At 35.8% G+C, this 25,409-nt stretch overlaps 1 long non-coding RNA gene across 1 annotated transcript in view; it reads right to left on the bottom strand.

Moving 5' to 3' along the window:
* Positions 1 to 15,627, bottom strand: part of LOC141438678 (uncharacterized) — a 53,703-nt gene extending 38,076 nt beyond the window's left edge. The window contains exon 1 of the long non-coding RNA XR_012452499.1: positions 15,510 to 15,627. This is a non-coding gene — a long non-coding RNA (uncharacterized lncRNA). The remainder of the gene's footprint in view (positions 1 to 15,509) is intronic.
* Between the last annotated feature and the right edge of the window lie 9,782 nt (positions 15,628 to 25,409).

Raw genomic sequence — 25,409 nt, 5'->3', positions numbered from 1 at the left:
TTCTTGCTGAAGAAAGGGCCAAGAAACTGTCGAGCTCAACTACTTAAGTACTAGTTATATCATTATATTTAATATGAGTGAGGCGGACGTAGTCTCATTCCATCCATCATCATCATCTCATCTCTCTTCTCCGCTCTCGTCGACATAATATATATACATATATCTTTTTTGAGTATATAAATTAAATAGCCCCACTAGGCTACAGTCTACCCTCTCGTTAATCGCAATTACATTGTTCTCGTATCCTTTTAAGGCACAAAATTACGTGACTTAGCAAGGATGTAGTGACGAACAGTGAGTCAGACTTACACAATGTTATGCGATCGTTTTTGTATGCTGCTGTAGACATTCTCGGCTAATGAACGTCTAAGGTCGCGGTCGCGAATTTGTAAGTTTTTGCAAAAAAATATATATACTTATAGCTATTTAATTGGTCAAGGTTATAATGCAGTGGTTATAAAAAGGTTAGGCTCTTAAATATGTAGGTAAGTTAATGTAAGGTAATAATTATTTTGTTGACTGTAATTTATGTTAAGTGTACTTGCATTGACATCCAAAATACATATTTAGTTTTTGTATTTATAATATTAGTAATATTTAGTTCCTTTGAAATATCTATGTACCTAGAGTTATTTGTCTTTACTTATTAGCTAATAATAACCTAACTAAGAAAAGTTAAAAAAATCAAATCAAAGTTGAAAATTAAAATTTATAATACCCATCTTTTTGCGTCGGGGGCAAACAACAAATAATATTAGAAAAAGCGAAAAATAATTTGGTTACAACTTTCTAGAGAATGCTCCTTTTTCTAGACTCATTTTTGCACTTGACTGTACATATTTCTGACTCTAGAGTCAGAAATAAGTCTCTATTCGAACCATTCAAAAACATGTTACTACGGCCTTATTGCGTCGGAATAAGAGTCCGTGGTACTTATTTTTGAAACTTTGAATAAGTTCATATTTTTACACTTGACTGTACATATGCAGACTAGATTTCGTCCTTCAAACAAATACCACATTCAGGAAATATCTAGTCTTAAATAACTGTGACACCTTTCAAACGACCTTGCCTTAAATCGAAGGTACAGTCAACCAAAAAAATGTTAAACAGTGACTCGACGTCGAGTAAAAAGGAAACGGATATAGCGGCATTCCTGCGAGAAAATGTCGTTCCTTGGACGTAATTTTATTTATAGCCATTGACTATACAAAATTAGACATTTTTCGACGGTGTTCCAGTTTTACGAACAACCCAGATTAAACCTACTTCCGTTCAGTTAAAGTTTACGTTTGCATAGTCTTAAAATGTATATTGGACCTTGGTGGAGTTAGGAGGCGATAAGTAAAATTAGTATGGCACCCGTTCTAAATTTGTATTTGGATTTGTTACGTTTTTTTGTTTATGTAAAGCAATATTTCCTCATTTTTGGAAGTCTTCAGTTCGGAGGGAACATCGAAGCACTTTGTTGGCCTTCTTTGTTTTTCTTTTGTTTAAGAATCGACATTTGCTGTCCTTTTTATTATTACAGTACGTTTTTAAAGTGTTTTGCTTATTAATAAATAAATAAATAAATATCAAGGGACAATTCACACCAATTGACCTAGTCCCAAAGTAACCTTAGCATAGCTTGTGTTATGGGTACTAAGCAACGGAAAAATATAATAATATAGATAGATACATACTTAAATACATGTTAAACACCTAAGACCCGAGAACAAACATTCGTATTTTTCATACAAATATCTGCCCCGACACGGGAATCGAACCCGGGACCTCAAGCTTCGTAGCCAGGTTCTCTAACCACTAGGCCATCTGGTCGTATTTTGGGACTAGGTCCATATGGGTGTCATTGTCCCATGACATTTAATTATTTTATATTGTAAATGTTTGTCTTGAAACGAACAGGTCTTAACTGCTTAACTAATTGCGCTAAAAAGCAAGTAAGTCATTTATACAAAATAAAAACTCAATGACATTAAGTAGGTAGGTACTCGCAACGCAACTAAGCTAAAGTAATTAAAAATAGTGTACGCCAAAACTGGTTTCTTGTCTCCGTATGTTTGTAAAACCACGTACAGTCAGCATCAAAAGTAGCGGATCACTTTTTTACTCTGTGGCATTGACACATTGATAATCTTGCATGGCGTTTAGTACGTAGCTGTAAAAAGACAAAGTACGAAAGTGTACAGCTACTTTTCATTCTGACTGAGTGAAAATCTCTGAGTTAGATAAATGAAAGAGACTTGAAATTTGAAAAGCAACGAACACTAATTAAATATTCATTTAATTTACCTAATATTCATTTGCTATACAAAGCAAGATGTCAGATAACCTTTGGCTTCTAATCAGAAATTCGACGAATTCTTTTATCATTTCCTGTTGCCAAAAATAATATACTAGACAACCTACATATACATAGGTACATTAAATTCTAATATATGATAATTTTTTTGAATAATTAAGCATATTGATTAAACTTAAAGTTTTTGTTAAAACTTTAAGGGTTGCGTGTTGCGCACCTACCCGAAGGATGACAAATAGAACTATTAATGTCACTTCACTGTAAGTCAGAGAACTATAACAGAAGATCCGTAAATAGACAGCAGAAATTTAGCCTTATTTTATGGGGATCTGCTGCAGACATTGAGTCAATTTTTATCTTACAAAAGAGAGCAATTAGAGCAATTTATAATTTGAAGACGCGTGAATCTTTAAGATCTTTTTTTAAGGAAACAGGTATCCTAACCCTGCCGTCGCTTTATGTTTTTGAAATAATCATGTATGTAAGGAAGAACATATGTGATTTTCCTACTAACGTCGATAAGCTAAAGGCTACTAGAAACACAGGGAAGCTTAAAGTTCCATCTTACAGACTGGCTAAAACCAAAAAGTCGTTTCTGGGAAATTGCATACGTTTTTATAATAAAATTCCAAAAAATATTATTAATGAAACAGATACAAAATTCAGATATATGTTATTCAGGTATATAAAGTTAATGATTACATCATGGACAGGGATATTTGGAAATAATTCCGATCCGCATTAGCGATCCCTTCAAATAGCGAACCTACAGTGTTTTAACAATAAAGTTTTAACAATAAAGTTGTGTTAAGTAAATAGTTGTGATGCATAGATATAATTTAATAATATTTTAAATCTGTTTAAAAAAAATACCTCGTTAAGTTTCTTGCCGGATTCTTCTCAACAGAGGTTTTTCCGATACCGGCGGTAGTTTTTTTTTGACATTCATAAGTGCTTGTTATAGCCAAAATTTAATAAAGATATTTTGACTTGACTTGACTTGAAATATATACCTACATGACGTGTATGTCAAATACTCCTACAACAATAAATACCTACCAAGGGAGCTCAAAAACCAATTTAAAATGACCCAACTTTGCGTACATTTTGCTTAGAAGCAGGGTTCTGCTAACACTGATTTATCGACGGCTACCTATGGAACCTTCGGTGCATGATTCCGTCTCGCAATTGGCCGGTTTTTTAAAATGAAACATCATTCAAGCTACTCTTCCATCATCATCATCATCTCAGCCGTAGGACGTCCATTGTTGGACATAGGCGTCCCCCACAGACCTCCAGTTGTTTCGCTTGGCAGCGGCCTTCATCCACCGTGAACCCACAACTTTAACCCTTTTACTCTTCCATACATGGTCCCAAAGTAAGACCGACCTTTCGTAAAGACGGCATTATGCTGATTTGGGACCATATTTCGTGATCGTGATACTTAAGTATTTTCATTTGTTTATTTTCGTTAATGTACCAATAAATGTTTTATTAATTTATTTATTTTCTTTCAAAATCTAAGCGTTTTAACTGCCGCAAAGGGCTCTTTACATGTCACTTTTTAAACTACCAGCGTTTTCGGCAAGACTATCATTGCCAAGAAAAATGCGCCGAAAGAAACTTGGCAGACAGTAGGTAATTAAAAAGTAAATAAAAAAAATACAAATTTTATGACTTAAATTCGGGTTTTGTTCCACGTACCTTGATTTTAAAGAAGCTTGATATCTCGGCACAGTAAAAAAAATACGAACAAAATACTTATTATAATAAATTACAATATAAAATAAATAAAAAACATACATAAAAAAAGTTATGTATCTTAACTATTATATCTACGATCAGTGGAAGTATAAGAATGCTCTTAACGTCAAAAAAAAGGAAAATATATATTAGAAATTTTCTTTCTTTATTTCTATACTCAAACTACTCTTTACTCCACTGCTAAAAAAAAACACCAAGCACCAATTAAAACGCAATGAAAACTCACAGCGAAGCCAACAAGTTGATTAATATCGATCCCATACCATAGAGATATAAATGTACTATGTTATATATGTGTACCCTTGGAAGCGGCAATCAGTTGGCACTTAGCGCTGCCATATGAAGTTACAGCTAGGGTGACCATGGTGAAGTAAAATAAGGTATAACAGAAGTTTTATACTGATATTTGACCAAAAAAAACTTCAAAAGGCAGAAATTATACGAAAGAGACGGCAAAAACGAATGAAATCTTTAGCAAGGAACTGGTGGATGGATTTTAGAGTTAATATGTAATTATAACTTAAAGTGTGTCTCATAAGAGTGCAATTATACCTGTCTGTTTGTTTTCCAAACATATTAAGTATTTTGAAAATACAAACTGAGACATGGATGCATAGAAAAACCAGAAATAGAGACCAGCACTGGGAATCGAACCCAGGTTCTCAGCAATCCGTGCTGCGTGCTATAACCCCTACACCACTGCTGGACAGGAATCTAGACACGAATCAGTCTCACACAGTCTCAGTTTGTATTTTCGATATGGTTTCATGGGATACCCGTGAAAGTAACAAAATTTGGAGTTGAAATAAAAAATACAAAAAGACTTCAGAAAAACCAATCATAATATTAAGTATTCAAAATCGAAAACATTCTAATAAGAATAATAATAGAAAAAAAGAAAACCACTAGATTTAATGATACTAAAACACATAATATAACATTTGTTTTTATAAAAAATCTTTTTAATACTAAGTGAGTTCGTAAATAATCTTCATCATCAGCCGGAAGCCGTTGACTGTTGAAAAATGCCTTTCCTTTATCAATACACAATTAAGGACAACTCGGCATTTGCTTCCACCGGTTGCCTCTAACTCTAGAATGTGTCGTCCTAGAGGGAAGCCTGCCAACGCGTGAATCCATACATAAAACTAAAATAACAAAAAACGTAAATAGTTTTGTCCCCACTTTGCCAGCATTCATGCCCCCCCTACATTTACGTCAACACGTATGAAGTGTCTGCAAGGGGATGCGTCGATTATCAGCTGAGTGATAAGACCCCCCTCCCCCTCCCCCTCGTTTATTGAGCACACCCGTATGATAAAGTCTATTGGGTTAAAAATCAGGTCAATTGGTCGTTGGGCTTCACAGAGTTAGATGGTGACATACGATCGGTTGCGAATGTAGAGCGATGTAGAGCCCGAGATTGTTTTGGGGCGAGTTTTTGAAATTAGACGCTCCAACATCTCTGTGTACAGTCGAACCATTTGATTTTTGACCCATAATAAATTCCCTTGTCAAGCAATGCGATGTCACTATGAGTTCTTACGAAAAGGTTCCACAGTGGGTTACGATTTAGTTGGTTTGAGTGTACACTGGCGTGCGATTGAAGTAGGAACTGCATTTTTATCTATTGCTTTTTGGTGTGTTTGTAATTGTTAGACATACACACACAGAGACAAACCAACGGAAAAACGAGCAGATGTTGTACAGTGCAGCGATATTAATAAGGTTCTGGACTATGGTCCTTCGGGTACCTACGCAATACGAAATTGAAAAAAAAATTATTAAAAAAAATGTGACATCTTAGAATTTAATGTGTATTTTTGGCAACAGGAAACGTTAAAAACTTTTATACTAATCGAATTTCTGAATAAAAGTCCATTTATGCTGTAATTTTTTGTTGACAAATAAATAAATAATAATAAATTAATTAATTTAAATCGTATGGCTGTTGTGTTGTTTTTATAGTTTAGGCCTTTTGGAACTGACATGTTCATTACCTTTTGATCAAAGTTCCATTATATATTAAGATTAAAAAATAAATAAAAGTCAAATTATTATATTAAATTGTTAGGATAAGTTTTGTATGAAAGAAAATTATTCAAAAAAAAATCTGATGAGTAAAAAACATGAGTTAAAATTTTACATAAAAAATAAAATCGTTTAAAAAGAGTCAGTGAGTGAGCGAGACAAAAGATTTGGCTATTTTCACAAACTCCCGTGTGTTAGATTTCAAAAATCATCCTATCTATACAGATAAACGAGCAATAACTTTTTATGTAATAGTAGATAGACATATACGTAGATTTAAATATAGTAATCAAAAATCTTACGTTAAGAATGTTTTGGTCTAAGAATCACATTTCCGGTAAAAAAAAAAATTTCAATCAGTGGTGCCATCTTTTGACGAATATCCAAACTACTTAGAAAGGTAACGCCCGCGCAGGGCTACTACGAAATTCGAAACTCGAACTTCGTGTCGTAGGTACCGTCCCTCTCGCTCTCGTATTAAATAGTATAAGTGTCAGAGGGACCGCACGACACGAACTTCGAGTTTCGAGTTTCGTAGTAGCCCTGCAGGTATTCATTAAAATTAATGTCAAATGAAAGCAATACCAATGGCGATCCAGTGTACTTAATACCTGTTAAACGCGGGTAATAAATTACAGGGTGATTTTAATTTTCCGTGCCCCAAACCTTTTGCCCGGTAATCATAATTAAAATTGGAAACCAATAAAACATTTTCTGCTCATAATGAACCTTGAATTTATCGGTTTTTTTTAATTAAATTGTGGCCGTTATATTTTGAATGAGTAGGAGATTGGATTTCATCGGAGTGTATAAGATATAATCTAGCTTGGGATTTGTTTGAACCTGCTTATTCCCGTGGCTTTGTCCTCGAGAAAAAATAAATAATAGGTTGCTCCAGTGAGAATTTTGAAAAAATTAACTAATCAAGTCAAGATTATGACTACCATATTTCAAATGTGTGTTCGGTTTAGTTTTTGAATGCTCTTGAGCAAAATCTGTCTACTAAAACTTTATGTAAAAAAGGGGTTCTAAGTTTGGTGTCGGCCTCTGTGCGTACGTTTGTGCTTTTATTTGTGCCACAGCAGTAAGTAAGTATAGTGTAAAAACAGTGTGTATAAAAACATGTAGCATTTTCTCATCTAAAATCGGTTAAAAAACTATCTACAACCAAAAACCCTTCTCGCAAAAACTTCCAAAGCACTCACAATTCGAGATACGGAAACCTTTTGATTATTGCATTTTGTCTGCCCAAGATGACGATGTTATCAATGGTAACTTTGGGCCCCTTTCCGGCCGTCCTAATAGGTACTATCTATTCATCTGTGTGAGGAAACTTGTAAGATAGTGATACCAACTTTACGGGGGACACGGGGTATAAGCGGGAGTTTTTTGGGTCCCACTGGGAGGAACACTCCTTATATACAGTAGTTTTTTTTTTAATTTGTTGGTGAGTCTGAAGTTCTCTATCCGGACTAGGCCAGCGTGGGAACTACGACCCAAACCCTCTCATTCGGGCCTGGCCCAGCTGTAATACGTTAATAGACCGAGATGATTCCCGTCACTTTAGTTAAATTTTAATCAACGTCTCTGCGTACGGCAGATAAGTACAGCGGTATTTAAGATTCACCTGTTACTTTTATCACAAGTGATATGAGAAGTAAAACAGATAGTGTTTGAACTATGTACGCAAACAATTACAGAAATTGAAATGATAAAAACTAAAGGTCGTAATGATAACGTAATCTTCCATAATTTAAATATGGACCAACTAAAAATTGGTAATTTTGCAAAAATAAACTTTCTACTCCACGAAAATAGCTACGTCCAAATGTTTTTTTTTAAGCCAACCAACAAACAATCGCTTTCACACAGATCCTTATAATCACCAATACCATTGTTACGTCGCTAAGGCATTAAACTCTACCATGTTTAGAACTCTTTTTTCAAAATACTCACTAGGACTATAATATACATATTAAACTTAACACAAGGCGTAAATTTTACACACTTTTCAAACTCTACTTAATTTAGACTTTATAAATACTTTTACGATTTAAATATCTTTCAAACTCTACTGCACTGTACTGTAGTGTAGACTCTATGCACACATTTAAAAGTTTATATATACGTTTCAAGCTCTATACACTTTTCAACTTCTACTCACATTTTAACTCTACACGTTTCAAACTCTAAACACTATTCAAACTCTATTCACATTTTACACTCTATAGGGATTGTAAACTTAATACACGTTTCCAACTCTACAAACTCTACTCACATTTTAAAATCTATTTAAGTACACACATTTTAAACTTAACACACTTTTTAAACTTTATCCACGTTTGAAGTTCACCAAAGATTCTCTTTATTTCTTGCTGTCAACGTTTCGCGGTGTCGCAATTCAGAAAAAAAATATTTTAAAACTTCTTTCAACTATCGTCAACAGTTTCGTGCGCGAGTTCCCTGCGCGGGCGCAGCGCTGAGTCAGCGGGCATCTGCGAAGGGGGAGTGAAGGCAGGGGAGGGGGGAGGTCAACAGCTGACGGGGTCAGGGAAGTCACCGAGACCAACTTTTTGGGTGAATTTGACTTTAGGGGGCGGCTACGTTCTGCATAAACATGCTTTTGCGAGGGTTAGGGTTCCATATCTAAAGGAATCAAACACATACACATAATTATGTAGTAGTAGGTAAAGTATGTCGGAAACAAAATTGTAAGATTGACATTGGATTTTTACTTGCAATTTCGTTTCGGACATAGGTTAGGGGTTAGGTAGAATAGGCTAGTTTTTTTTGGTTTCGTGACCCACTGAAAATCAGCGTCATTGCTCTATGTGCTCCGACATATACACCTACTGAGTGGTATCCTTTATTTGGAATAATTTTAAACTCACCTTTTTGTTTGTTTAGATTTAAGTTAAAACCTGTACATGATGAAGTGATGAATATAATTTAAAAATAAATTGTTATTTCTTTCTTTGTTATTTCCATCATGTTTTTGTTCCTCTAGTCCTGCCTAAGTTCTATTAATGAAAGTGTCACATCCTATCCTACTTCCTACTTATATATTATAAATGCGAAAGTTTGTGTGTGTGTGTGTGTGTGTGAGTATGTTTGTTACTCCTTCACGCTAAAAAGCTGGACAGATTTGGATGAAATTTGGTACGTAGATAGCTGGACGTCTGGAATAACACATACGCTATTTTTTATTCCGATATTCCCATGGGATAGGGATAAAATCTCGAGATTTCAACCGCTGGCTTTAGAGTCATGAAAATTTGTAAAGTTGTGAAGACCACGATATAAATTTTGGGATTTCCCAGAGGAATATTGTAAAATCCCGGAATTTCAATTGTAACTACCGGATCGAATAGTTTACGCGTGCGAAGCCGCGGGTAAACTCAAGTAGAAACATAAAACAGAATGGAACCAAACATAAAATTGAAGAAGTTCCCCAAGCAACAAACGTAGTATATTCGGTACGAATTACTACTAATTTAATTTTTGACAACAACGCACCAATCATTTTATACAATTTTGAACAAAAGACAGTCAATTCAAACAACTGAACATCGAAAACTGACCTCATTCTAATTAGAACGGTTATCCGAGTTCTTTAATTGCACACCTAATGTCCTGCTTGTCTAGCTATTGCAGATTACCGCTATCGAGTCTGCAAACTGTGACTCAAGGACTGCAAACATTCATACATTACGAAGCAGGTAAACTAAATTTTGACATAAACTAGTCATAACTGGCGGAACGCTATGAACTTATTACTTTTTTATTAATGTACACCACACAGCAGGTGGTAGGTTGCAGGTGGTATAGGACCTTGTGCAAGGTCCGCCCGGATTGCTACCACCATCTTGCTCGCTAATCCTGCCGTGAAGCAGCAGTGCTTGCACTGTTGTGTTTCGGCGTGAAGAGTAAGACAGCCGGTCAAATTACTGGCACTTGAGGTATACCATCTTAGGCCTCTAGGTTGGTGTTCCAGATGTTTATGGGCGGTGGTGATCTCTTACCATCAGGAGACCCACTTGCTCGTTTGCCATCCAGTCGAATAAAAAAAAACACACACACACACACAGACAGACACACACATCACACGTGCGTCCAAATATTCCGCTGAACGCTTCTCAGTTTTTTTTGTCTGTCTTTATAATGTATAATAAAAAGAAAATCTCCACTTAGTTCCTTTTATTAAAAAACATACATTATGTATCTACACATTTCAGCTGTCTATCTACTCGTATTATAGTTTTTGAGATATTAGAGTTTGAAATAAAAATTACGGGGATTTTCAACTTTTCCGAGTAAAGTAATTTTAAGACAGTTTCGTACACTCACTATTGTACCGTTTTTGTCAAACTTAAAACCTAAAATTGCTAAAAGTGGCTGCAAAGCGGAAACGTTTCGTGTGCTCTGCCTGCCCCATTTGGGAATACAGGCGTGATGTTGTGTGTGTGAGTTTCGTACATCGCCCGGACATCGGATAATCGTTGGGGGACAAAAGTCCTCGAGTGGCGACCACGAACCGGAAGACGAAGCGTTGGCAGGCCTCCCACTAGATGGACTGACGACATCGCGAGAGTTACAGGTAACCGGTGGATGCAAGTGGGGAGTTGTCATCTATGGTGGCATTCTAAGAGAGGCCTTTGTTCAACAGTGAACGCTAATGATGATGATGATGAATATAATCTGGCGTCTCTGCGTGTGACTAATTCTACAGTAATGTTTCAGTAACCAGACGCATAATTTAATTAAAGCTTAACGTTCTATACTTCGTATAGAAAAATGACGTGTTAATTTTGCCGGCCAGTATATCAGATTTAGCCGCACTACTGTATCAACCAATCAATCGCATCGATCCATACACCGCAAGGCGTCACATAAAATTGATGGATTTTCGTTGTGACTGTACTTCGCCCACAAATGGCGCCTACGAGTCGCATCCCAGCAATAATTAAACTATGTAGGTCGCTCGCCCACTATGACCGATGGCCATTCTACCGAGATCCCCCCACACCCCCACTTAATAAAACAAATGCTCGGCAGAAGAACATTGAATGGCTCAACGTATAATGGACGGCGCGTGACCTCAGCACAACGCTTCTGTTGTTCTTCAATTCAAAAAGCGAATACGAAGCGCGTTCTATTCCAATTTTGAACGTGAGACGTTCAAGCGATGTATTACATGCCAGTAACATACAAAAAGATATGTGGGTGGGTCCAAAAACCGGCCAAGCGCGAGTCGGACTCGTGCACCGAGCATTTCGAACAGATTTGTAGATAATGATAGAAAAACGATATTATTTTACGTTGCAGCTGCTTTCAGAGCATTTTTTTTTTGTGGATACATCTATCACAAGTATTGCATATAAAGCATTATTACAGGCCAGTATCATTCGCAATTATGTCTCTATCTTTTTGAACTGGCATCTAAAAAAACTTCAGCAATCTCAAAATTCGAAGCCATCAGGCTGCTACTTTTCACAGACAATTTTGCGATGGTTTTCTTTGGTAAATATAATGGAAACTCAACATGGTACAGTCAAGGGCAAAGATAACGATATGTATACACGACTTTATACACTTAACATTAAGGCCGTGTATACATATTTTTGCAACTTTGGCCGTGTCGATATCTTTGCCCTTGACTGTACATATATGCGGTGAACAGGTTCCAAACTACGCTATTAAGTTCAAACTGGGCAGTCCAAAATGTAACACATTGTTATTATTTTCTGAGCCATTAATTTAATAGTTAAGTTAGAGAGGAAAACTCTTTTTTAAACGTTAATGAGACTGTTATCACGATACGAGGTTTCTTTAATTCGTTATCGCCGTAATTACGTGTGTTTCGTTCATACTTCACGAGCATAAAGTACCTATTACCGGAGTAGCCTGTAACTTACATTTGCTCTACATTTTTTCTGCCTCTTCGTGGGTCGCGGCAGCCTAGTAGTGGTTTGGCAAATTAGCGTAATCCGTCAACCCCCTGTTTACCGTTCATTGATTAATTTTATGTTACAGATATCTGTGATGCCGTCTCGGTTTGCTTTGTCCGAATAGACGGAGTCGTCATCACATTTATCTGTTAAATAAATTTTACCCATGAGTGGTGAAACAGACCCTTAGTGTAACACGCACACACCTTAACGCTGCCCTTGACAAGGCCATTGTCTGTCACATTTTTGACAGAAGAGTTGCCTCCTGTCGAAAGTGCTCTGTGAGCGAAAATCAACGTAAAAAAGACAATGGGATGAAATCACCGTCAGTCGGAATCGGAGTGAACGACTCTTTCATCCGAATGACAAATGTTTCTCGCGACTGTCATTTGTCACAATGTCGCGAGCGTGATTGGTTAAAAGTTTGAAATGTCGTTTTTTTTCGTCTGATGTTTTTCAACTGTATTCCTTCACAGATTTGACACATAACATTATTATTCGATGTTTTTTTTCTATATCTAGATCTGACTATACTGTGAAAATGAAAATATTTTTTATTAAACTAGACAAGAATCAAATTAAATTCGATCAAACAATCTACAAAACGAATCAAACCTGGCTTTTCGCCGAAAATATTTTTCTCGAATGATCCGTTTCCCAACTGTTTCACTGGACGAACAATTTTTTTTCTATAACTGTAAACTATTCAGGATATATTACAGGACTATCCTGTAGAACCCTGTTAGGTCAGATTTTATAACAATCCTTAACCACTTACAGTTAAAAAAAATCGTTCGTCCATATGAAACAGGAAAATAATCATTTTTGGGAAAAATAATTTTGGCGAAAACTTAGAAAACTAGTTTTGCAAAAAAAGCTGCTTATCGTAATGTAATGAAATGTTGTTCTTTTTACCAGAATCAGTTATTTTTTTATACTACTCCAAAAAGGAAGAGTTCTTCTCATACTTTCGTCTATTTGCCTTTTGTGTAAATTTTCAGGTAACTTCGTATCATGCTCTATCCTATCTAAATCTTATGATTCGTTTTTGTTAAAACGGGCGAACTTACATCTGGGGGCACGGGAGTGCCCCCGCCAAGTCGAGCAAAACAAAAACAAAGGCACGGCCGTACAATACTTTTCTCGAAGCCATTCAGGCTATTTTCAACATAAATTTTAACAAATCTACTTAGATCGACTAACTCCGACATGTAGTTACTTTATTTTGATTGTGATTATGTCATTTAATATTGTTATTTAATTATTATTCTTAATATGAAGCCTTGAGTTTAAATATTATTATTATTAGAACATATAAGTAGCTGAGGAAACTCGCTTTTACGTAAAAAACAACCAACATCGAAATTGATCCATCCGTTTGAGAGCTACGATACCAGATACCACAGACCAGACATTAGCGTCAAACTAAAAACTTATAACACCCCTCTTTTTGCATCGGTGGTCAAAAATTGATAAAGGGAAGGACCCCTTCACTAAGCCTACCCCTCATATGTCTGTCTACTACTAAATCCCAGATATTACTGTAGTAACTTAAATAGTCACATGTGGATTTGATTAGCTGTTTTATGCTGATGCGAGTGTGTGTTTTTAAAACACAATATAGATTAACAAATAGAAAGAGAAAAATATAATTAAAACCAACACATTTTCCATTTTTTTTATTTGTACTCGTAGTTTTAATGTAATTATGTGTTTTGTTATAATGTATTAGTAGTAATTAGTCATATATAGGTAGTGCGCCAGTGTTGAGGTCACGCACACATGAACATGTCATGTAATGACAGCGAAATTTTGACATTTACTCATTCATTTAATTCATTCTCCTTTTATGCAATCGGTTCTTCGTGTAGCTGTGTGTGTAATCATCTAATCATTCACTTCAACTCTCGTGGCACTACCTAAATATATATCAGATTTGCCTTATTCTCTCAGGAATGAAGTTCAGGGGTATTATGAGGATTTTCGGCGAGATTTTTGGTGAGATAATAAAATATGGGAAGACGGGAAGCGGATGTTAATGCCACTAGATTTTCCTCCTTATAATAAATGAGGTTCGATTTTTCCGTTTTCAATGTCAAATGATCGTGATCCAGTTTTAACGATTTGCGCTTTTTGCGAAGTGAAATGAAAAAGAAACGATTACAAGGACCTTGACAGCTATATGTCCTTGTAATCTTCTGCTATAGTTTGTCTCTTTAAGTGAAGCAGTATTGGGTATTGGGCTCAATCAACAGTGAATCAAGTCGAAATAATATCATTTTAATTTAGACTTAATTCAATTTCTGGAACGTCTGAATTAAAATAGTGCGTTATTTTGAGTTAACTTAAATTGACTTTGTAATGTGCCGCGCAGACGCAGTTTTCTTGTACGTGTTATCACGGAGTAGTATTACTGGTTTTAATTCATTTTCTTGTATTCTAAAATTAGCTAGTTAAATGTATGAGGTGGCTCTAGCTGTACCAATAAAAAATGCATTTAATTTTATTTTTTATGAATAATTATTGACGCAGATTAAAATAAATAAAATTTTATAATACTTAAGGTAAATTGCTTTCCCTTTCATTAGAAAAATATGTGAAATTATAGTGAAATATTTTTACGACAAATTGATTTTAAAAAATAGTCTTAAAACCTGAATTCTGATTTATAAAACTACGTAAATCATATTTAACTAGGTATACGTTTTTTTTTCTTCAACAAAATGACTTGGCTTGGCTTGGCTAATATTGAATTAAGTTAGCGAGTAAAATATCTCAAGAAAGTTAATTAGATATATAGACGACTTTTAGCTATGCTGCCTTTTTCTCTGAGCTCTACTACTCTTCAATATATATTATGAGCTTTACATGAGCTATAAGAAGGGCGGCACCAAATTCAAAATCCGCAGCGCTTACGGCATATTTTTCTAGTTTTAAGTTCTTTTTAATAATACTTGTCTTGTTATTTTAAAATGCCTTTCTCAATCTTGGATGGGGAATAAACAAAGAGAAAGGTCGGTTTTATGGATCACTGGGCCAACAGTGGACGATCAAAAGGTCAAAAAAGCGGAACAAAGAATCGCAACTTCAGAAACCTAACTATCTTTTTGAGCTATTCCGAAGATTAACGAACAAAGACAGAATTAAATGGACTTTTTCGCTTTTTTATTCTAAGTCTTTAAGTGAAATTAGAATCAGTTTTGGGTTTAAGTATATGTACTTAGTTTTTGCCGGTCGGGTTAGCGAAAGAAACGTTTTTTGCGTGCCCATTCCCATGACGGCGTAAAAGAACTTGGCATTCGGACGCTTATATGTAAAGCTTTTTATCGGCCGCAGTTTAGATCATGAACGAGCTTTCTTGATATAAAATATATCGATTACATCAAAAAAACTGACTGAGATCATGAAAAAAAGCACGAAAGTTCCTCGCTAAGGGAAAGCTCTAAGCCAGTAAAACTTACGTCTCAGATCCATGTTTAAGCTGGAGAAACAGAAAAAAAAAACACAAAACTGAAATTAAAAATCACTGGTCGCGGTTATTTCTCGGACTAAAATATAAAATGGCGGGCACGCGACACGCTCTGCGCGAAGGCGGCAAGCTACTGATCTAATTTCAAAATGAACGTTGTACGCCTCTTGAAAGTGACGTAACCGGCGCCATTTTGCCCCGCGCCCCTCCCCAGCCGCGCCTAGCTTTCCGAAACGAAAACGCACTATTATTTTCATTTAAAAATCAATCTAAAGCCTAGTTTAGAGATGCGGGAAAATTCGTGCAATACATTGCGAGGCCGTAACGCGCTTGGATTTGATATAGTCAAGCGAGCGCCGCAATGTAACGCGTGACATCGGATTTTATGCATTTGCATATTTGCCTATGCAAATGAAAATAAACCTCTAGTTGCAGCCTAACAGTATGATCTTAAATAACCTCTTAAGCAGAGAATGGTAGATTAAATATCGGGCTCACGCCTCTGACTTTTTAAATTCAGGATTCAGGGGATTATTCAAAAAGAATTGAATGCACTTTAAATTGACATCGGGGATTTCAATAAAAGGGTTTTTTTAGTTTCTTTTAAGACCAGCAACAGAACAATGACTCTACTTGAGTTCTTGGTAGGTACTCATAGGCAATGATGATTATTTCCCGTTTGCGTTTCACTCATAATAATTAAAAAAAAAATTGTTTCCAAAACCAAAACGACAGCCGATTTCATCCATTTTTATTTTAAGTTTTCAAATACTTTGTGAAAAGTTCGTACGAAAAAAAAAGATTCGCGGAAAATTAATAGTTGTAAGGAAAGTTAATGACTTTACAATTTTTTCAAATGTCACCTTAGCATGTTACATTACAACCGCAAGGATTACGCTGTGTTCCCACCAGAAAAGTGCGAGAATGTGTTGCGAGAAATGTGTTTTTCATGACCCAATAAAAATAAAATATTTATTTTCAACGTTTGTTTTAAAACTAGTGTTGAATCCTCCTTTTAAGTGAAGCACTTGTATTAGGAGGAATTCGCTCTTTCATACAAATTGTTCCAAAGTCAAAAATAATATCTAATAACTAATAATAGTTCTTAAAATAGTTTATGCGTCTGTTACAAAGCATTTTAATAAAATAACCTACACAGTTTACATATCAAGTAACAAACAAAATTGTTATACCTTACTAATTAATAGAACGCTTCATTTACCTCGCCTCGCACAGCACCGCTCTGGTGGAAACAGCTGAGCGGAGCGAGGCGAGGTAAATAAAGCATTTCTATTGGTTCATAAAAACACCATACCTCGCACACCTCTGGTTGAACCGCAGTCTTAGAGACATGTTGGTGCGGGGTTTTAACTTTTATGCAAGACATTCCCACGGAATTTTTACGAAATCCCGGAATTTTAATTCAATTGCTATGCTTTATGATTTACGCGTGCAAAGCCGCGGGTTTAGGTTAGTCTGTAATAAAGTGTAAACGCAATTACGTTGTGTTAATAGTTGTCTAATATGTCGCTATTTCAATTAAGCTCAAATGAGCAATAAAGCTAAGTTTATATGTTGACTGCTATTTAATCTAGTTAATGTATCGTTTACAGATACGGGGAGGTAGAGGTGCTAAATATATTACAGGTAAACATACGCAGAATGTGGAAACTTTTCATGAAATCATTTAAATCATCTAGAGCTTCAGGGAATCGTTTCTAAGTACTACGTGAGTTACGTTTGTATTTAATTTTAACGGTTATAAAAATTAAGAAGCGATTTAGACAGGAATGAGATCCGAAGAAGAATCATAGCTCGGAGAGTTGTCAGATTTAAGTGGTAGTGGGCAGGCTATAGTGCTCGTCGAGTGCAACCGACAATTCTCTTCATCTAAGATATGGTCCACCACCACCACTCTCGCGAGGACCACTCTGACTTTAGTGCAACGACTAGGAAGTAAGGAGGAGGAAGATAAGGTCTGTGCTGCATGCTGCATACAATACAACATAATACTAATATTCTTTACTAGAGTCACAGAATATACAATAGTACTAACGTACAGAATGGCCACGCTCCGCCCCGCACCGGTTCGAGTTACCCCACCCCTCAAGCGCAGAAGAACAACTGTCCAAAATTAAATGACTCTGAGCCCAGCGGTTGTTATTTCAAGATTTTATCCCTATCTCGTAGGAATATCGGGAAAAAAAGTAGCCTATATGTTAATCCAGGCTATATATTACCTGTATGCCAAATTTCATGGAAATACGTTCAGTAGTTTTTGCGTGAAAGAGTAACGAACATCAGCCAAATAAGCATCCATCCATAACAGTAAAATAGGCAATAAAACAAACAACAACAGACAACAATACGATAGACGGTAGGGTAGGCATAGTGGGGCATAAACCAGGGATGGCGCCTCAAAGCAGTCTTGCGAAAATTCTGTGTTCTTTGTTTCCAAAAGCGAGCAGCCACTTTTCCATTAATCGAGTACGTTAACCACATCTTACTAATTATTAATTTATTCATTCCAGCAAATGAACACAAACTAAACCAATCGTTAATTTAATTCCTTTATCCGAGGCTTGAAACTCATAATAAGATTATGGAAACCGATTTAATACTTTTGCCGCCGCACTGTCGTCAATGGCCTTTTATAATTCACGTTTATGTCTTATATCTTTAAATATTAGTATATAGAATCAGTATTAGTATCAGTATCAGCATCATCAACAGCATCAGTATCAGTATTATTTGTGTATGTATGTAAATACTTTATTGTACATAAAACACAAAAATAATGCAAAAAGAAAACAACAAAACAAAAGAGTACAAAGGCGAAGTTATCCCTAAAGGGATCTTTTCAAGCTAACCTAAACAGGAAAGGAAAACTTAAAGATAGCGAACAGTAATCAGTAATTTATGCACAGTGAGAAGAAAGGAATAGATATATAACATATAAATAAAAACACTTAATAAACAACAATTAGTATGACATATATATATATATATATATATATATATATATACACAAATAAACCAAAAATAATGAATAAACAATACATATAAATAAAAAATAAAAAGAATACGAATACGAATATTTAGTATTGTATTGTATTGTAAAACTTTATTTTTTAAACTCTTTGTTCTTTTCACAAGCTTTTATTAACTTACCTGTCCCGTTGGCTGTTTGTCTGTAATCAAATCTTGCAAGTTAAATTTGATTTCCAGTAGTCAGATTGACTTGAAATTTGGAATACTATGTAAATCGCGTGACAGTACAATAATCTAGTAGTGACATCCTGGCACTCCAGCCAGGATCGTCTCCGCAGGACGGACCTCTTCAACGGTTAATAGCATCGACTTGAAATTTGGTATGCAAATGTAGTTTGGGTGATAATGCAAGTACAGTCAACAAAAAGTACAATCAGCAAAAACCTTGTATTAAAAATTTAATTTTTATGATAACGTTATTTTCTTTGTCTTTTTTTCTTTATTATTAGTATTAGTGTTATGATTAGTATCAGTATAAGGATATAGTAAAGGTATATTTAAACGAGCAATTGTATATTAATTTATATCTGGGACCTCGGAACCCTGCTCTAACGATTTCGACGAAATTTGCTGTTTCGGGGCAAGGTTTTCGGTTGCGAACGAATGATACCTATAGCTTGATTCTATCTTTGAGAAAACGTGTGTTTTCGAATTAGGTATATATTTTTTTAAGTTTAATGTCATCAGTGTGGTGGTAAAGTCGAGTTCATAAACTTGGTGAGAAAAAATTTGAACAAAAATATATCTGGACACGCTTCTACGCCGTTAACAATAGAGTCGTGTTCAGATATTTTTGATCAAATTATTGCTCACAAGACTATGAGCTCGACTGTAAAACGATGTAGTGTTGGACTTATAAACTGGAGGTCTCAAGTTTTTGCAAACGCAACTGTTTTTATTTTGTCATTTATGTTTTAAATTTATACATAAAATTACTTAAGCTGCAAAGTAAAATCAAAACGCACTACAGAGATCATGAAGTTAAAATATTGACCAATCACAGCTTCGCATGTACTATAAAAAAAAGCTATGTAACCGTCTAAAGACACACAGTTATTAGGCACTTTCCTATGTACACCGGCTACCTCCGAACACACAGAACACGGATACTACAGTCGAATCTTTATCGAAGTTTTATTCAGGCATCGCTAGGAAACCCTCTACTTCAGCAGCCAGGGTTTCGGCAGCTACACAAGTTCAAATCTAGGTCGGACGCGACGTGACTAGGTGTTTTATTTTTATTTATTAATTTTGTTTCCGTTACTGCGGAGTTAGTTTGAAACCCTGGGATATAATTGTAATTTTTCGTATAGTTGCGGGCGAAGTATTTAGTATTTACAGGTGGCAGGACCTTGTGCAAGGTCCGCCCGGATTGCTACCACCATCTTGCTCGCTAATCCTGCCGTGAAGCAGCAGTGCTTGCACTGTTGTGTTTCGGCGTGGAGAGTAAGACAGCCGGTGAAATTACTGGCACTTGAGGTATCCCATCTTAGGCCTCTACCCCTGGTGTTGCAGATGTTTATGAGCGGTGGTGATCTCTTACGATCAGGAGACCCACTTGCTCGTTTGCCATCCAGTCGAAAAAAAAAATTAAATAAAAAAACATATAAGAAAGGTGCTAAGTTTAAATCGTGTCGTACCCGTCTCGTATGTTATATTTAACGAAATCATTAAAGCAATATTCATTATTCTCGCGACACCTAATTAAAGGAGATGAGCCGGGTTCACTCATTTGAATATTTTGAATGAAATGTCAAATATCGGGTTCATGTCAATTTTGTAATAAAACATACACACACAATTGCCTCATAAGTAACATTACACATCATAACGCACAAATACACACAAAAACGCACACAGCGCATACACACCCAACACACACACACACACACACAAAATTCAAATTCAAAATTCAAATCATTTATTCAGTAAATAGGCCGCAATGGGCACTTTTACACGTCATTTTTTAAACTACTAGCGCTTTCGGAAAGACCATCATTGCCAAAAAGAATGCGCCGCAAGAAACTTGGCAGAAAGTCATTTTTTCATAATAATAGGTATAATTACAAATAAAATACTTCAAAACTATAGTATACAATTAAAAAAAATTATAATAATACAGGGATGTATGGGGTCCCTTAGTTACAATACTAAACACCAACTATATCTAAACTATATCTACGTTCAGTGGAAGTGTAGAATGCTTCCACCGTCATAAATTTTAAAATAATAAGAACAATAATTTAGTTCTGAAATATACATTTCAGGTCAAGTAACCATTAAGCTTTTGGATTTCGAAGGCAAGTTCACGTCTGCCGCCCCCAAAGTTAGCTCACACGCACTCATGTCATGCTCTGAAAGCACACGCACGCGCGCGCGCACACACACACACACACACACACAAACACACACACACATCCGCACTCACAAATGACCACGGTTAGGGATGCCATATGCCATATGCTTGTAACAGAGATTATGCAGTACGACACTAGCTGCTCGCTATTTATTATTGAGATCTCTTTAGCTGTAATTCATCCTATGTTAAATTGCTTTAAGACTAGCCTATGTGTTATTCCAGATGTCCAGCTATCTACATACCAAATTAAATCCAAATCTGTCTAGCCGTTTTACTTTGAAGGAGTAACAAACATACACACACATACTCACACACTTTCGCATTCATATTTTAGTAGAATTTAAGAATGTATAAATACATTTATATATCTATCCACCTACCTAAAAATAATAACGATGCACAGAAGTAAACACCAACTTTAGAATACCAAGATGTCACTGTTTGTAGACCTCAACGATAAATAGAAAAATAGCAATCATACAAAAACCTCATACAAACATCAATGTCATACAAAAACGGCGAAACCGTGTCAAACACGAGTTCCTGTTGGGAAGGAAGACCAATTTGTTTGCTACACTAACTGGTCCAGCGTCGCTTGAGCCCTGAATCGCCAGTGCGTCCATACAAACCAGGGCTCTAGATATAATGAACTCGGATAATGAGGGATGGATGCCAGGATGATCTTGAAGGTACGTTGATAGCTAGCATGTTACAAAACGCTAGGAAAATGGTGGAAAATAGTGAACAGTTAAGGTTCAGTGTTATTAATAGCAGATAATAGCAATAGGAAGCCGTGGTGGCCTAGTGGATTCACCTATCGCCTCTCAAGCAGAGGGTCGTGGGTTCAGCTTCAAACCTCGGCTCGAACCTCTGAGTTTTTCGAAATTCATGTGCGGTATTACATTTGAAATTTACCACGAGCTTTGCGGTGAAGGAAAACATCGTGAGGAAACTGCACAGAATTCAATGGTGCGTGTGAAGTTCCCAATCCGCACTGAGCCCGCGTGGGAACTATGGCCCAAACCCTCTTGTTCTGAGAGGAGGCCTGTGCCCAGCAGTGGGACGTATTAGGCTAGAATGAATAGCAAATATATCACGGGACACTTGACACCAATTTGACCAGTCCCAAAGATATTAAAGCTTGCGTGTTATGGGTAGGCACTTAGCAATGGATAAACGTAGTTAAATAGAGAGATACATATTTAAATAAATACTAAACACCCAACACTCGAGAACAAACATTCGTATTTTTCAACTCGATTTAAGACGTGAGTTATCCGGGTCAATATATTTAATATGAATCCATGGCAGATGAAATCGCAGGCAAGAGCTAACACATTTATAATTTACCAACCAAGCTGTTACTGGACGTAATGCAAACCCACATTATAGCGTCTTGGTAGGAGTCCAAAAGTCCATTTTATGGGGCCGGCGCCCTAGGGCTGTAAATATTTTTTAGCGTTCTAAGAACTCGACTGATATAGAACGCGGTACTTTGTAGCGGATTTCGTTGGTTTGCGGTCGCTGGGAAGTTTTGGAGTCGAAGAGGTTTCGGTTTAAAGTTTTTAAAGTGGACTCTTGAAGATTTACTGTCAGTTAGTCCGAATGGCAAATTGTCCACATGAATTGACTGATTTTTGAAAAAATAAAAATAAATAAAATCTAGTTATAGTTTATTATCCTTTATTTTCCTTTACTAATAATTATTAACTTAGTTTAAGATATTATATAATGTAAGTAAATAATCAAGTTTGTATGTATTTATTACAGTTGTAAATTTGGACTTATGTTGTTCTGGAAATAAATGGATTACTTATTTAATGATATGGATTCTTGCGATCTGATTTTTTTAATGAAGGGATTTTTAATTTTCAGAAAGCTGAGAAGTATGAGCCGGGACTCATCATGACCAGAGGGTCAGAGGAAACAGAGGCTTAAGTGGCCATAGGCTAAACAACAAGGCCACCTATTTCATGTACTGTTTACAAATTACTTCGTCACGAATAATCAGGGTGTGCACACACTGTCGTACTTACATTTCAGGTTGTCAATTATCGGACATACATCAACCACATCCTGACGAGTTACCTACTGATAAATTATCGAAAGTTTAACATTCATTTCAGCATTTTCGGGCACAGTTTTCATACTGTCCATTAATACAATGCTTATTAAAGCAAATTAAGAAGCTCATATTTCATAATTAATGGTAAATTAATCGACGAACTGGATCGTGTACAAGGTATAAGAGGCAGCGATTGTAACTAGAATCTACTCAGAACACTCTAGTAAACCAGTAAAATTTTCCCCCTTAACTGATCTCTGGCAGGACTATCTGACAAGAGTATGATCTGCACAGTCTTATAATTAAGTAATTTAGACTTTCCTCCAAAAGAAAATAATTATAAATACTTATTAGAATATTATAAGAATTATAATTATTAATGAGAATTGATTTGTCCATACAATGCAATATTAACTGCAACAATCCTAAAATATTAGGTAGGAGTACATTTTTCCGAAATAACCAATAGGTTCCAGCGTACTCATATGTATAATAAGGAAAACATAAAAAAAAAATCAAACACTTTTAATTTTCATTTCTAACGATGCACATTTTACTTTTGGAGCTTCAAGGTCCGACTCCATTTCATTATCTCGTTTTTTAATTGAATATCCTCTTTGACACGCTTACATCTCATCACTTAAACAGTATTGCAGCCAGCCAGTACTTAAAAGCACATGTGGGATATAGTGTAGTTAATTTATTATGTGCATAGTCACCCCGTCAAATGAAAATATACCTTTATTTTTGAGTCAATATCATTTCTTTCATACTGTACTAAAAATAAAAATACTCGGTAATATCCAAATGAAGTCCGTAAAGGTCAGGATTTTTAATTTCACGTGATAAGTATGATATATTTCTGTATTTAACATCACCTACTTACTAATCAAAAGTATGATATATTTCTGTACTTAATATCACCTACTTACTAATCAAAAGTATGATATATTTCTGTACTTAACATCACCTACTTATACTAATCAAAAGTATGATATATATTTCTGTACTTAACATCACCTACTTACTAATCAAAAGTCTAATGCCTAGCAACCTGCGTCTGTAACAAGTATACATACATATCCTAACGTCTGTATTCCTGGGCAGAACACATGAATTTAATTCTGGTAATTTTAGGGTAGTACACAATACAATACCTACAATAACTCTTTATTGAACACCAACACCAACACATAGTAGGCAGAACAGAAAACACAGGTAAACAACACATCTTCACACATGCATACTTATACATACAATGCACACGTGTAACCATGCCTATCTTCTATAAGTCTCTCTGTCTATGTACCTATTATCTATTTATTTTTCAATTATGTCAGTCAGATTTCTGGTTTAAAAATCGCAGATAAATAACCTAGACTGTGCGAGTACAAACATAATATTCAAATATATTTAGATACGAGCCCGTTAGTTTTCGTTTTTAGTTTGCTACTCATTAAATTTAAAATTTAAAAAACCCCCGACTTAAAAAACGCCAGCAAAAATAAAAATAAAAACGCCCGAAAAAAACGCTGCTTGAAAAGACAATTAAAAAGTAAAAAATAATTATGCGCTACCTAGCTGTTGCCGCGCGACTTCATCTGCGAAGAATTCGTTATCTCTATCCCGCGGGGACTATGCTGATTTCCCGCAAAATTAGCCTAAGTTAATTTAGTATAAAGTATCTAGTAATATTTTTTTATCTAAGCGTTGTCGGTGTCGGGGGACCGCTAAGGTTAACATGAAACTAAATATGTTGTATTTTTTAAAGTATTAACCTTAGCGGTCCCCCGACACGACAACGCTTAGATAAAAAAAATTTACTAACAAAAAAAACAAATAAAACAAAAATATAGCATACATGGGTGTTTCAAATTTTAGGTCCCAAATATGTTTGAAAGTAAAGTAAATATCCATTATGCGTCTAAGATTCCTACCGCAGCGAACAAAAGATCTGATGATCTTGAAACGGCTGAACCGATTTTGATAAATCATGTCTAAGATCCATCGCTAGAAAACCAGCTTTCAAATAAAAAAAACCGCATTCAAATCGGTCCACCCGTTTAAGAGCTACGGTGCCACAGACAGACACACAGACACACAGAGACACACACACATAGCGGTCAAACTTATAACACCCCTCTTTTTCGTCGGGGTTAAAAATAATGATATGACCCACTGAAAATCAGCGTCGCGGCCCCCTGCCTCGACTCATGCTGATTGGACGGGTGACACTCTTTCCCGGCCCGGATAGCACCGACATGGAAATACCGACCCTTTTTTTTTGTGTACACGCCCACAGAAACTGACAGGAGCGTCTATGGGCGTGTACACGAAAAACAGGGTCGGTATTTCCATCCCGGTATTATTTGGGCCGGGAAAGAGTGTCACCCGATTGGACTCCTTTTTGGAGACAA

The sequence above is a fragment of the Choristoneura fumiferana genome, chromosome 19 (genome assembly GCF_025370935.1).
Source record: "Choristoneura fumiferana chromosome 19, NRCan_CFum_1, whole genome shotgun sequence".
Classification (NCBI taxonomy): domain Eukaryota; kingdom Metazoa; phylum Arthropoda; class Insecta; order Lepidoptera; family Tortricidae; genus Choristoneura; species Choristoneura fumiferana.
Note: the sequence above shows the minus strand (reverse complement) of the source record. Positions and strands in the feature narration are given on the sequence as shown.